General features: G+C 43.2%; 1 protein-coding gene across 3 annotated transcripts in view; it reads right to left on the bottom strand.

Annotated features, from left to right (window-relative positions):
• CPNE4 (copine 4) overlaps window positions 1–11,640 on the bottom strand; it is a 401,350-nt gene that overhangs the window by 274,164 nt on the left and 115,546 nt on the right. The gene's annotated exons all lie outside the window — the stretch shown is intronic.

Below are 11,640 nucleotides of genomic sequence, written 5' to 3'. Positions count from 1 at the left end.
CACTGAAATGCTAAACACTTTTGTTTAAACTATAAACATATATTATTATTCATTATTCATATCATATATTTTGTTGTTCTTCTGTCTCATCTCAGTTAAATAGAATATGTTAGAACCCCTCACAGGAAAAGATGATGGAATAAATTATTTCTAAGGAATAAGAAAAAGGAAAGAACAACTGGAGTTCCTGTTTCCTTCCTCCCCAGACATAGAGGAGGGAAATAGCTTCTGATCGTGGCACTCTGTGGTGAAGACGGCAGATGTAGTCCACCGGAGCAATGGGTTCCCTAACATCCTTCACTGATCACCACAATTTCCACCCGTTCTCCCCACCACATTTCTCCACGGAACTGTCACAATATTTTTCTTCCCACGAAGAATACCAGAGTGCTTTTTCTTCTCAAGTTCTTGTGTTGTATAATGTGACAGGTTATTAAATCAATTTCTCTTCCTCTTTTTAAAATAAGGCACAGCCTCAAGTACAGAAATCCTTCAGAATTAAAGACAGCAGCAGAGGGGTGTTTGCACTGCTTCTGTCCTCACACACGCAGGTGCATGCACACACACAGCCGCTTCTCTCCTGCAAACTCATACACAGTATATTACTACATCAATTATTTAGTGTCATAATATTGGTATGTTACTGCTCTGTGAGTCATATATTACTATATCCATAATTTAAGGGCTTATTAATATGAACTTTGGAGGGGGAAGGACAGAAATGTGATTAGAAACATGTATTCTGTGGCTGAAGTGAAGGAGGAGTATAAAAAGTTGGGGAGTCTATAAATATTTAAATTTTTTTTTAAAGAATTGCCTCCTCTGTCTGACAGTTTGATGGCAGGAACACATTGGTATGATCATTCCAGACAGACAATTGAGTAATTTTTAAAACGTAAAAAATGTGTCTATCCTTTGGCTCAACATTTTCTTCAAGAAAATAATCCTAACTGTTGCTATAAGATATACTCCTAGTAATGTTGATGGCTAACAGCTATTGATAAGTGCGAGGCAGTAATGCGTGTTAAATTCTCGTTACAACCCCAGTGTAGGTCTTCTTGTTGTCGCCATTATAGGGGCGAGAAAATCAAGGCCGTTTACTTCTACAAGATCACGTGGCTGGTAAATAACAGCTGGGAATGGAAGTACAGTGTCTGTGACCAAAGGTACGCTGTTTGAGCACGTTGTCTCTCAGCGTTAGATGTCCACTGTAAAATTATGGTATAACCCCAAACCGAAACCCACCTGCCTACCCCTAGCATTCCCACCAGCCCTCACCCAGCTGCCCACCCACCTGGAATCATTCTTCACTTTCCCTTTTTCTCTTCCACTGCTTACATTCATGGGCAAAGTCTGTGGGGCCTACTTTTTAAACGCAGTTCATTGACAACTACTCTTACCCTCATCACAGGTACCAGCTAATTCAAGCTGCCATATCTCACACCTGAAAACTGCAGTAGCCCCGAGTCATTCCCAGGACTCACGGAGATCTCTAGACACTGTCTGGCATAAGCAGACAGCATTACTTAGAGTGCAGAGCACTTCTCTGTTCCAAGCCTGCCGGTGGCTTAGCGTTACACATGAAGTCAAGTCCCAAATCCCGGTGATGGCCTGCAGTGTCCGTGAGATGTGGCCCACGGCTGCACCTACAAAATTACCTCCCTCACTCTGTCCTTCGTTACCACTGCTCTTGCCATGCTGCCTCCATGTTACTCTTTATGTTTAAAATTGTTACTGGGGGCAAGAACACTTAACATGAGATCAACAGTCTCAGTGAACTTTTAAGAGCCTAATACAGTATTGTAAATTATAGGATTCGGATGCAGCAGTTCCCCAGAACTGATTTGTCTTGCATGCCTGAAGCTTTATTCCTTCCATAGGCAAGAAAGTGGCAGTGCCTTGGCCTCTGTCCTCCGCCTTGTTGGGACACACTTTCCCTGTATCCAGACAGCTCAGTTCTTACCCAGGCAGATCTCTCTGCAAGTATTAATACCTCAGAGAAGTCTTCCCGAGTGCAATTTTTAAATCAGTCCCCCCATCCTTCTCTGCCCACCTCTCTGCTTCATTTTTCTTGATAGCATGCATTATTGTCTGACAATAGACTATGAAATTGTTTATTCTTTATGCAATTATTGTCTATTCCCCACCCCACCCCACCCCCCCCCACACACACACTAGCACAAAAGCTGAGACTATGTGTTTCTCCCTACTGTATTCCCAGGTCCTAGAAAAGTGCCTGGCACTTAAAAGGAAATCAGGAAATGTTTGCAGAATGAGCCAGAAAGTGAACCAATTGCATGTGCACTGACAGTGACCTGACGGGTGAATCATGGGTAACCCACACGATTAGCTGCTTCCTGCTACCAAAATGCCATAGAAAGTATGGAAAATGTAGCTGGGAAAATCCCAAGGGAGTAGATGAGGCATGAGCACAAAAGGGGGAAATATCAAAGAGATGGAGATGGCTGGTTCCCACCCCCCCCCACACACACACTAGCACAAAAGCTGAGACTATGTGTTTCTCCCTACTGTATTCCCAGGTCCTAGAAAAGTGCCTGGCACTTAAAAGGAAATCAGGAAATGTTTGCAGAATGAGCCAGAAAGTGAACCAATTGCATGTGCACTGACAGTGACCTGACGGGTGAATCATGGGTAACCCACACGATTAGCTGCTTCCTGCTACCAAAATGCCATAGAAAGTATGGAAAATGTAGCTGGGAAAATCCCAAGGGAGTAGATGAGGCATGAGCACAAAAGGGGGAAATATCAAAGAGATGGAGATGGCTGGTTCCCACAGCCACGGTGCATGCATGTCGCTAAAGGGCAGGACTGGAGTCATGGATCAGCAGGAGAGGGCTCTAAGACGACCAAGGGATCAGAAACCTGCAGTCGGAGGTTTTAGAGCGGGCTCCACCATACTGACTACATAATCCCGAGAATATTGGATTTCTCTTGACCTAAATACTCTCTTCTATAAATTGGGCATAAAAATAATTGTTCTGACCTCAATAGGCTGTTAGGAGGAATCGATGAAAAATAAATACAGAGGGATAAGTGGATATTAGTTTATTTCATTTCTTGTGGATCTTTATTATGTCTAGTGAGAGTATGTACATTTGGATTTTCTTAAAACTGGTGGTCAACACCAAGCAAGAAGATTAAATTTGTATTTAATCCTGATGTACTTTCTCAGGCAATGCATTTCCTAAGTTTAATGTTCAAGGTAAGAGTCTTTCCTTTTAAAATCCTATATTTGCATCTTCCAAGGTTCTATGAGAGCTCCCTAAATGAGAATTAGAATTTCACAATAAATACACCCACGTTGCTCTATCTGCACCCTGTAAGGTAGCCATGGTCATACGATAATAAGTCGGTCTCCTCGGTTTATTACGGTTTCCAGATACAGTCATGGCTTCACCATGTGACATCCTTCCTATTGAGGTGGAGGGTCTATGTCCTTACTCTGAGACTGCCATGTGTGGAGACTCACATGGAGGTGCTTCAGCTGGAAGTGCTTGGGATACCAGCCTGACACGTAGATTAAGCATTCTCAGGGGAAACCCCAGCCATGAAATCACTGCCAGCCTTCTAGTCGTCCCAGCTGAGGTCCTGCACAGTGGGGACAGGAATAGCCATCTCAACTCTGCCTCATCCGAGGTCCTGACACCCAGAATTCACAAGTCTAATAAAAGAGTGTTTCATGCTGCTCCATTTGGAGGTAATTGTTATGTAACTAGAACAAACCATGCAGCAACTCTTTAGTAGAAGAAGGTTACGATAGGTTCCCCCTCTACAAATGCCAGTTTCTCATAAACTGATTCAAAAAGGCTGACATTGGCCAAAGAGGGAGGAAAGGATATACAACTTTCTTCCTTTGATACACAGCTCCCAAACCGTATGTTTCTAATCAGAACTAGTCTTCACAGCAAGTAATACCTAGGGATAAACTCTTAGATGAGATGAAGCATTTAAAATACCAATTATTTGAAAACAGACTGTCCGAGATAGGACGCTGAACAGTTCTGAGCTTGCATCAAGATAAAATATTTAATTAGCCTATAACCTGACCCTGAGAACATCTGGAGCTTCCAGAAGGGAAGAATTTTCTGTCACTTTTCTTAGAAGACTGCCTAAGGGTGACTGATGTTGGCACAGCAGTAAAGATGGGAAGAAGGGAAGGTTATCAGTGTGGCCTCTCTGAGATTCCAAGTCCACAGATTAGTGAACACGGACAAGTGGAATGAAATCACTCTCAGTCTATTCATCTTTAAAATGCAGAGAGTGGGAGAAATAAGGAGACTGTGATAATCCCTTACTAGGTAGCTGAGACAGATAAATCAAAGTGGCAAGAGACTTAGCAGAAACTTAGAAAACTGCTAAATGTTCTCACTAAAAGTTATCTTATTTTACACAGATAAATGGAGTCATGAGTACTTGACTGGGCAGCAATTCTCTCACGTATTACCTGGTAGCATCTTCCATAAAATGAGCACTAAATGATCTGTTAATCACAGTAGTTTAGTGTTTTAAAATAGTAACATCTAACATTCATTAAGCATTCACTATGGATCAGGTACTATGTGAAATATTTGCAGGGAGGTTGGGACATTTGCATAAGGTCACACAGATAACCATGCAGTTTGGTTCTAGAGCCTGGAGCACCTGCCACCTCATTATACTCTCGGCCAATCATTTAACCTTGACAACAACCATCTAGAGATGAGGCAGTATGAGAGGCTGAGAGAAGGCGGGTGACTTTCCCAAGGCCACACAGTTAAACAGTGATAAACCTCTGCCTTGTTTCCCAATTGACCTGAGATAAAGCCAAGCTGCTATAAAACTTTCCCATTTTGACCAGCAGAGTAATTTCAGATTGAACTGAAGCCTGGTGGATCACAATGCTTTATTAGTTTGGGCCCAGCCACAGTAGGGTGCCACTACACAACGCTGGAACCACTGGGAAGGCCCTGTGTCTGGGCCCGTGGTCAGTCTGAACATGGCCGATGCACCCAGGACTCTTGCTGCTAGAAGTCTAGAAGTCAAGAGGGTGAGGACTCGTGGCACGATGGGACTCTGTCAAGGGTTCGCCCCCTTTTCTCTCTCTCTCTTCCTAATAAAATAAATAAATAAGCTTAAAACATAGTCCAGTCCAATTCTGAGATAAACCAGTTTAGGGTTTATATTTTTCCTCCTACTCTTTTCCTGAGTTTTCAACTTTTTTTTTTTTTTTTTTTTTTTTTTTTAGCGGTGGAAAAATATTTTCCCTTTTGAAACCAAAATCTTTCTCAAAATTTCAATACGAATTCAAAGTTTAAAGTGACATTCTATTAGTAAAACTTAAACTTTTCTCACTTACTATAATGTCAATTAATGGGATTGCAATCTGAGAATTACTGGTTTCCATTGTGTTGAAATTTAAGAATGTATGTTGTCAGATCTAGATTAGCCGATCTTTGACAAGAAGGTCAAAAATACGACAGGGAAAGGACAGTCTCTTTAATAAAACGTGTTAAAAAAATGAATATCTACATGCAAAAGAAGAGAATGGACCCCTACCCTCCCTCCACAACACACACACACACACACACACACACACACACACACACACACGCACACACACACAACCTCATGATGGATTAAAGACTTAAAATAGGACTCGAAACCATAAAATGACTAGAACAGGGGGAAAGTTTCTCAACATGATCTGGGCAAAGATTTTTTTTGATATGGCACCAAAAGCACAGGCAATAAAAGCAAAAATAAACTTTTTGTATTGCACCAACATAAAAATCTTCTGTACAGTAAAAGAAACAGTCAGCAGAGTAAAAGACAACCCATACAATGGCAGAAAATATTTGTAAACTATTAAAACAAAAAATAACTTCCTAAATACAAACATATAAGGAACTTCTAAAAATTCAATAGCATCAAAACAAATAAACCAGATGAAACTTGGGCAAAGTGCCTGAATAGACACATCTCCTAAGAAGACATAAAAACAGCCAACAGGTATATGGAAACATACTAAGAATCACTAATCACCAAGAAAATGCAAATTAAAACCCCAATGAGATGTCACTTCACAAATGTTAGGATGCTTATTATCAAAACACAAAAAATAAGTATTGGTGAGGTTGTGAAGAAATTGAAACCTTTGTACACTGTTGGTGGGAACATAAGATGCTATCGCTGTCAAAAAAGTATGGCAGTCCCTCGAATTAAAGTGAAATTATCACTTGATTTAGCTATCCCATTTCTGGGGATACATATCTGAAAGAAATGAAATCAGAATTTTGGAGTGGTATCTGCACTACTGTGTTCTTTGCAGAACTGTTCACAATAGTCGAGACACGGGGCCGACTGGTGGCTTAACGGTTACAGTGCTGGACTCCCGCATGTCCCACCACCATCTGAGTCCTGGGCCTGGTGGCTTGAAAGTCATGCTGGACCTGTATATGCGAGGCTCAAAATCCCGAGAGGAGAATGGAGAAGGGAATGCAGTCTGGCCATCCTCCCCGGGGCTTGGGGGAAGATGACTTCCTGCTCACTAGTGCTCTCTCTCTCTCTGTAACTCCAGTGAGTGCAGACATCTGAAAAATCTCTCTTGAAAGAAAGAAAGAAAGAAAGAAAGAAAGAAAGAAAGAAAGAAAGAAAGAAAGAAAGAAAGAAAGAAAGAAAGGAAGGAAGGAAGGAAGGAAGGAAGGAAGAAAGAAAGAAAGAAAGAAAGAAAAATAGCCAAGACATGAAAACAACCTCTTGGCCCAGCAGGTGGCACGGATCCACGGTGGCAGTTAGATCCCACAGGACTGATCACATGATTTGAATCTGGAACTGGGTGGCTTGAAAACCACTCCAGGCACAGGTATTTGCATGCCCCAAATCCTGATGAGGCCTCTGATGCCGTAGCTCTGCATTCTAGCTGGGTGAAAGCTGCCATTGTCCTTTAGCTGCCGGTGCCACATGCCAAAAGGTGTGGACACCTTACCTTAGTGCCCACCCCAAGCCGAGGGGCTTTCACTGATGAAGGGCTCCATGCCCTTCACCTTATCACAGTAAGCTATTAGCAGTCGCTTTCCCCTTCAAAATGTTCAGGAACCTTCACTCTAAAGTCCAGGGTTAAGAAAAGGACTGTTTAATTTTAGGGAAGTTGAGAGTTTGCTCCCAAGACAAGCTCAGTTGAAGTGAGTGCTATCTATAAGAGAAGGTGATTCCTAACGTGCGGATACCAACACCATTTACTCCAGATCGACATTTAAAATGTGACTTCAGAATGAAAACAACAAGGAAAAGAATAACGTGGAGGCCTAGAACTCAAGGAGAGGGAGCATGCTAATTTAAAGACTGGCGTTTTGTTGGGTTACTAACCCTCCATGAGGAACAGGAGAGACATGGGCACTGGAGAGACGAAGGCCCCAGATCAAACCCTACCTCCACTTCTCAGGGGTCATGTCCTCCATGTGCGCTTTTTCTAGGGGGTGTCAGTCTTCCCACCCTCAGAGTGGGTAATCACAGCCGCCATCTTGCAGCGCTGCCGCGAGGAGCACATGAGGGCACTGTGAAGGCTTGGCACGTGCATGCAAACACTGGGCTGAGGTACTCACTGCCTCAGAGAGTGGCAGAGAAAGACACTGAGACTCGGTTCCCGGAGCCAGTCTGGGTTCCATTTGTCATGGCTCCTCCGCTTACACTGGTGTAAATCTCAGGAGTTTCCTAACTCATCTGTGCATTGACACTGTATCCAATTAAATCACAAAGACCGTGAATACAAAAGACAAAATGGACTGAAATTATGAAGGAAATATGACTTTCTTTCTTTTTAAAGATTTTGCCCTAGGGCACATGCGCTCACCAGAGACAGTGACAAATCACCCTCCAGGGGGAGGGCCCTGCCCAAATCCCTTTTCTTCCGTTCTGGGATTTGGGGCACCCGTACACATGTACCTGGCATGATCTTCAAGTCACTAAGTGACCTGAGCTGTGGTCAGCCATGTGGGAGTCCAGCGTCCTAACCACTACGCCACACACTGGCCCAAACTATGACTTTTTAAAGATGATTATTAAAATTGATTCAGGTTGATCAGGAAAATAGGTACCCAGAGAAGGTGTGGAAACATTTTAAGATGTTCAAGCTAGAGTCAGAGGGGCTGACATGCATTTAGGAACCGTCAGGAGACTGATGTTCACTCTGAAGGTCCAGCGAGTTCTTCCGACCACAGACAGAAAAGCCAAGGTCCTGGCACGCTCCTCTCTGCAGGAGACCAGGTACTATCTTTCCTGCTGTACAACTACTGTCAGGGCATGGAAAAGAATTAACACAGATTTTTGGTTCAAACATCTCTTTCTCATTTGTAGCCCAAATTTTCCATTTGTGTGATTCTGCGTTCAGACACTGTGACAAGGCCAGTTTTGAGATTTTAATTATAAAAAGTCCCCCAGTCACACATGTGACCCAGTCGTCCCTCCCGGCGTCAAGAGCATATTGCACCAACACGAGGCCGTGGGACTGCCAAGCTCTGGTGGCAGGGACACACCTCAGAGAGAAGAAAGAAATACTTTCTGGCTCTAATACTCATTTCTGTTTTCTTTTTTATTCAAAGCTTAGGGTAAGATTTCTATTATCACCCAAATCAACTTTCTTTCTTACTTTTTACAAAAAAAAAAAATATTCTTATTAAGGATGTGTTAAGGGGGAGGTAGAAAGCAACATCCAAGTTTTCCCAAATGGAAGTTTGATGTGAAACCACAGTGGAAACTTTGTGAGCAACTGGAGAAAACTGTTGTTTTTTATCAGTTGTCATGCAAGGTGTTAGCCACTGAAACACTCCAAGTCAGCAAAGTGTGAACAGAAAATCTTTCCAGAAAAGAGCTTGTCTGTGATATCCAGGGGGAATGCTTTAATTGACTTCATTTTCATTTTTCAGCAATTGTCTGTGTCCACAACTGAGAGGTTAGCTGTGTTTCAAAGACGCTGCCAGGGGGCCGGGGTGCAAGAGTGTGGCTAAGCTCAGATGCCCCAGGGGCCACTCAGGAGGGCCAGGACAAAGTAGAAAATCTCAGACTCCATAGGGAGAGAAGTGTTAGCTATCACCAGATTATTGACGCCTCCGATTAAGGAGACTGAGTTGCCAGATTTCCTGGTTACTCAAAAGAAATCAGGAGAGAACCAGCAGTTAGCGTAATGGCTATGTCGCTGGACTCCCATGTAGTTGACCGTGGTTCGCGTTCCGGACCCGATGGCTTAAAACTCACGCCGGGCGCGTATGTGTGCGTGCCCAAGATCCCGAGAGGAGAATGGAGGAGAAGGGATTGCGGCATGACCATCCCCCCTGGGGGGTGATTTCTTGCTTTCTGTCTCTATGTCTCTCTCTGTCTGTCTGGCAAGCGCACACACCCTATAGCAAAAAACCTCTCAAAAAAAAAAAAAAAAACAACCCAGGAATCTGGAGTTTATGAAAAGCATCCTGACTTTTAACTTTTGGCAATCATGATAAAACATGTTAGAACACCATGAAGATCAAACAAAATACTAAGGAACTTCAAAAGGGTCATGAAAAAATGGAAAGTGTGAGTTTACTCTGATGCAAAAAGGAATTAGACCTATGCATACTTTTCTCATAATACGCATTCTCCATGAACATCATAAAGACACCCTTCCGTGACTGTGAGCTAGCACGAAGACACCAGCTTCCAGTTCACAGACTTAGGTAAAGTATAGAGAGTGTGAGTTTTGGAGTCAGTCACATTCCAGCTTTACTCTTTATCAGTGATATGATCTTGGGCAATTTATTAATTCTACATCAGCTTTCGTTTTCTTATCTGATTAGCAAAATCTACCTTGCAGAGGACTTGTGTGAAGAGAGCATATATAGATGAAGTGCCTAAAACTGATGCCCATGGACGCTACTCTAAGCCATCACCTCCATGATGTGCATAACGGCTGTTATATTCTCTTAAAAATCCTGAGTTTTGGTGTAATCAAAACTGAATATTACAGGTATGGGTGAAATTGCTATTTTGGGTTCTATCTTCACAGCTCAATACACAAAAGAAGTGAAGGCCCAGAACTGTTTCTAGCACAAAAGAGACTTACTCTACAGTGCTCCTTCAGCCCTCCAGCTAAGAAGGAATTGCTGGGAGAGCTCACAGCTCACTTTTCTGGGCATGGGAGCCCACACCATGGCCACATACTTCTCTCCCTGTGCTCCTAACAGGGATGCTAAATCACACAGCAGCCCAGGTCTCTATCCGGGTAGGTGGGGTGTGGCGGGGAAGAGAAGAGGTGAATAGCAGAGGGATAGAAGAGAGATTGATTTTATCCCCAGCCTTCAGAGCAGTAGGCTAGACATCCTGGAGATGGTCTGTCTGCCACACATTCAGGCAAAGGAGGAGATTTAAGCCAAGACCCTGTTTTGAGGCCTCTTTCTGGAGGTCAGATGATTGTCTGACCCTCTAGCCCTCTGTTTCTAAGAGGGAGAGAGTTTTCCTGGACACAGGATCTCTGAGGACATAAGTCATGTCTTTTTCATGGCACTCAGTATATGCTAGGGTTAATTCCAGTGTCTGTGTGGCCTTTTTATGAGACTGTTGTGAACAGCAAGTGAAATGATACAAGCAGACATGCTTTGTGACTATAAAGTGCTATATGGATATATTACTACTAGAAATAATAGTCTTATATTAGAATTCACTGATAATGGATGTGTTAGATACCACATACTAATTATTACTAACAATCATGACCAACGGTTCACCAAAGCCCATGACTCATCATCACATGATTCCAGATGGAATTGACCCAAGGGTAATTAGTCCTCAGGATTACTTAAAGCTTCCTATGAAGGAGCTCAATAATTATGTATTAAAATAAAATGGGAAAATGGAACTGATGGTGACGGGAACAATACCCCAGAGCTAGGGGTATAATTTGGGTTCTCAGTGAGGACAAGAACTCTACCATCGTAAGATCTCTGCCAAGGGCCACACAATCATGAGGGTGGCTCTGCTTCATGGAGGATTTCCAGGTATGTCCAGGAATAGAGGGTATGTTCCACTGAATGGAATAAAACTCTTTAGTTCACAAGAGTCTTTGCCTTTTTTTTTTTCTCCCCAGAGGGCGTGTGTGCTTTCTAGAGAGAGACAAAGAAACAGAGGGAGAAGAGAAAGCACTCCCCATGAGAAATAGTCCTGCTGCAACCCCTTCTCCACCATCTCCTCTCAGGATTTCAGACACACGTGCATGTATGTACGCGCACCCAGCATGTTTCTCAAGCCACCAGTCAAGGACCCAAACGGTGAGGTTGGCTATGTGGGATTCTGCTGCCCAATCACTTGGCCACTTGGCTTGGCCCCTGAGCCAGCCCAAGCCAGCCTTTTAAATATTTGAGAAGCATTTCTTTTCTTGTCTTTTTTTCCCCCCCAAGATTTTTGCCATAAGGTGCATGAGCTCACCAGGCAGAGACAGAGACAGTGAGGGGGGAAATGAGAAATCACCCCCAGGGGGATGGCCACACTGCAATCCCTTCTTCTCCACTCTCTTCCTGGGATGTTGGGCATGCACACACATGCTCCCAGTGTGATTTTCAAGTCCCCCCAGTCCCAGGACTTAAACTGTAGTCAGCCATGTAGTCTAGCACTTCAACT

The sequence above is a fragment of the Tupaia chinensis genome, unplaced genomic scaffold, assembly GCF_000334495.1.
Source record: "Tupaia chinensis unplaced genomic scaffold, TupChi_1.0 Scaffold000601_1, whole genome shotgun sequence".
Lineage (NCBI taxonomy): Eukaryota > Metazoa > Chordata > Mammalia > Scandentia > Tupaiidae > Tupaia > Tupaia belangeri.
This window is presented reverse-complemented; position numbering and strand designations above follow the sequence as displayed.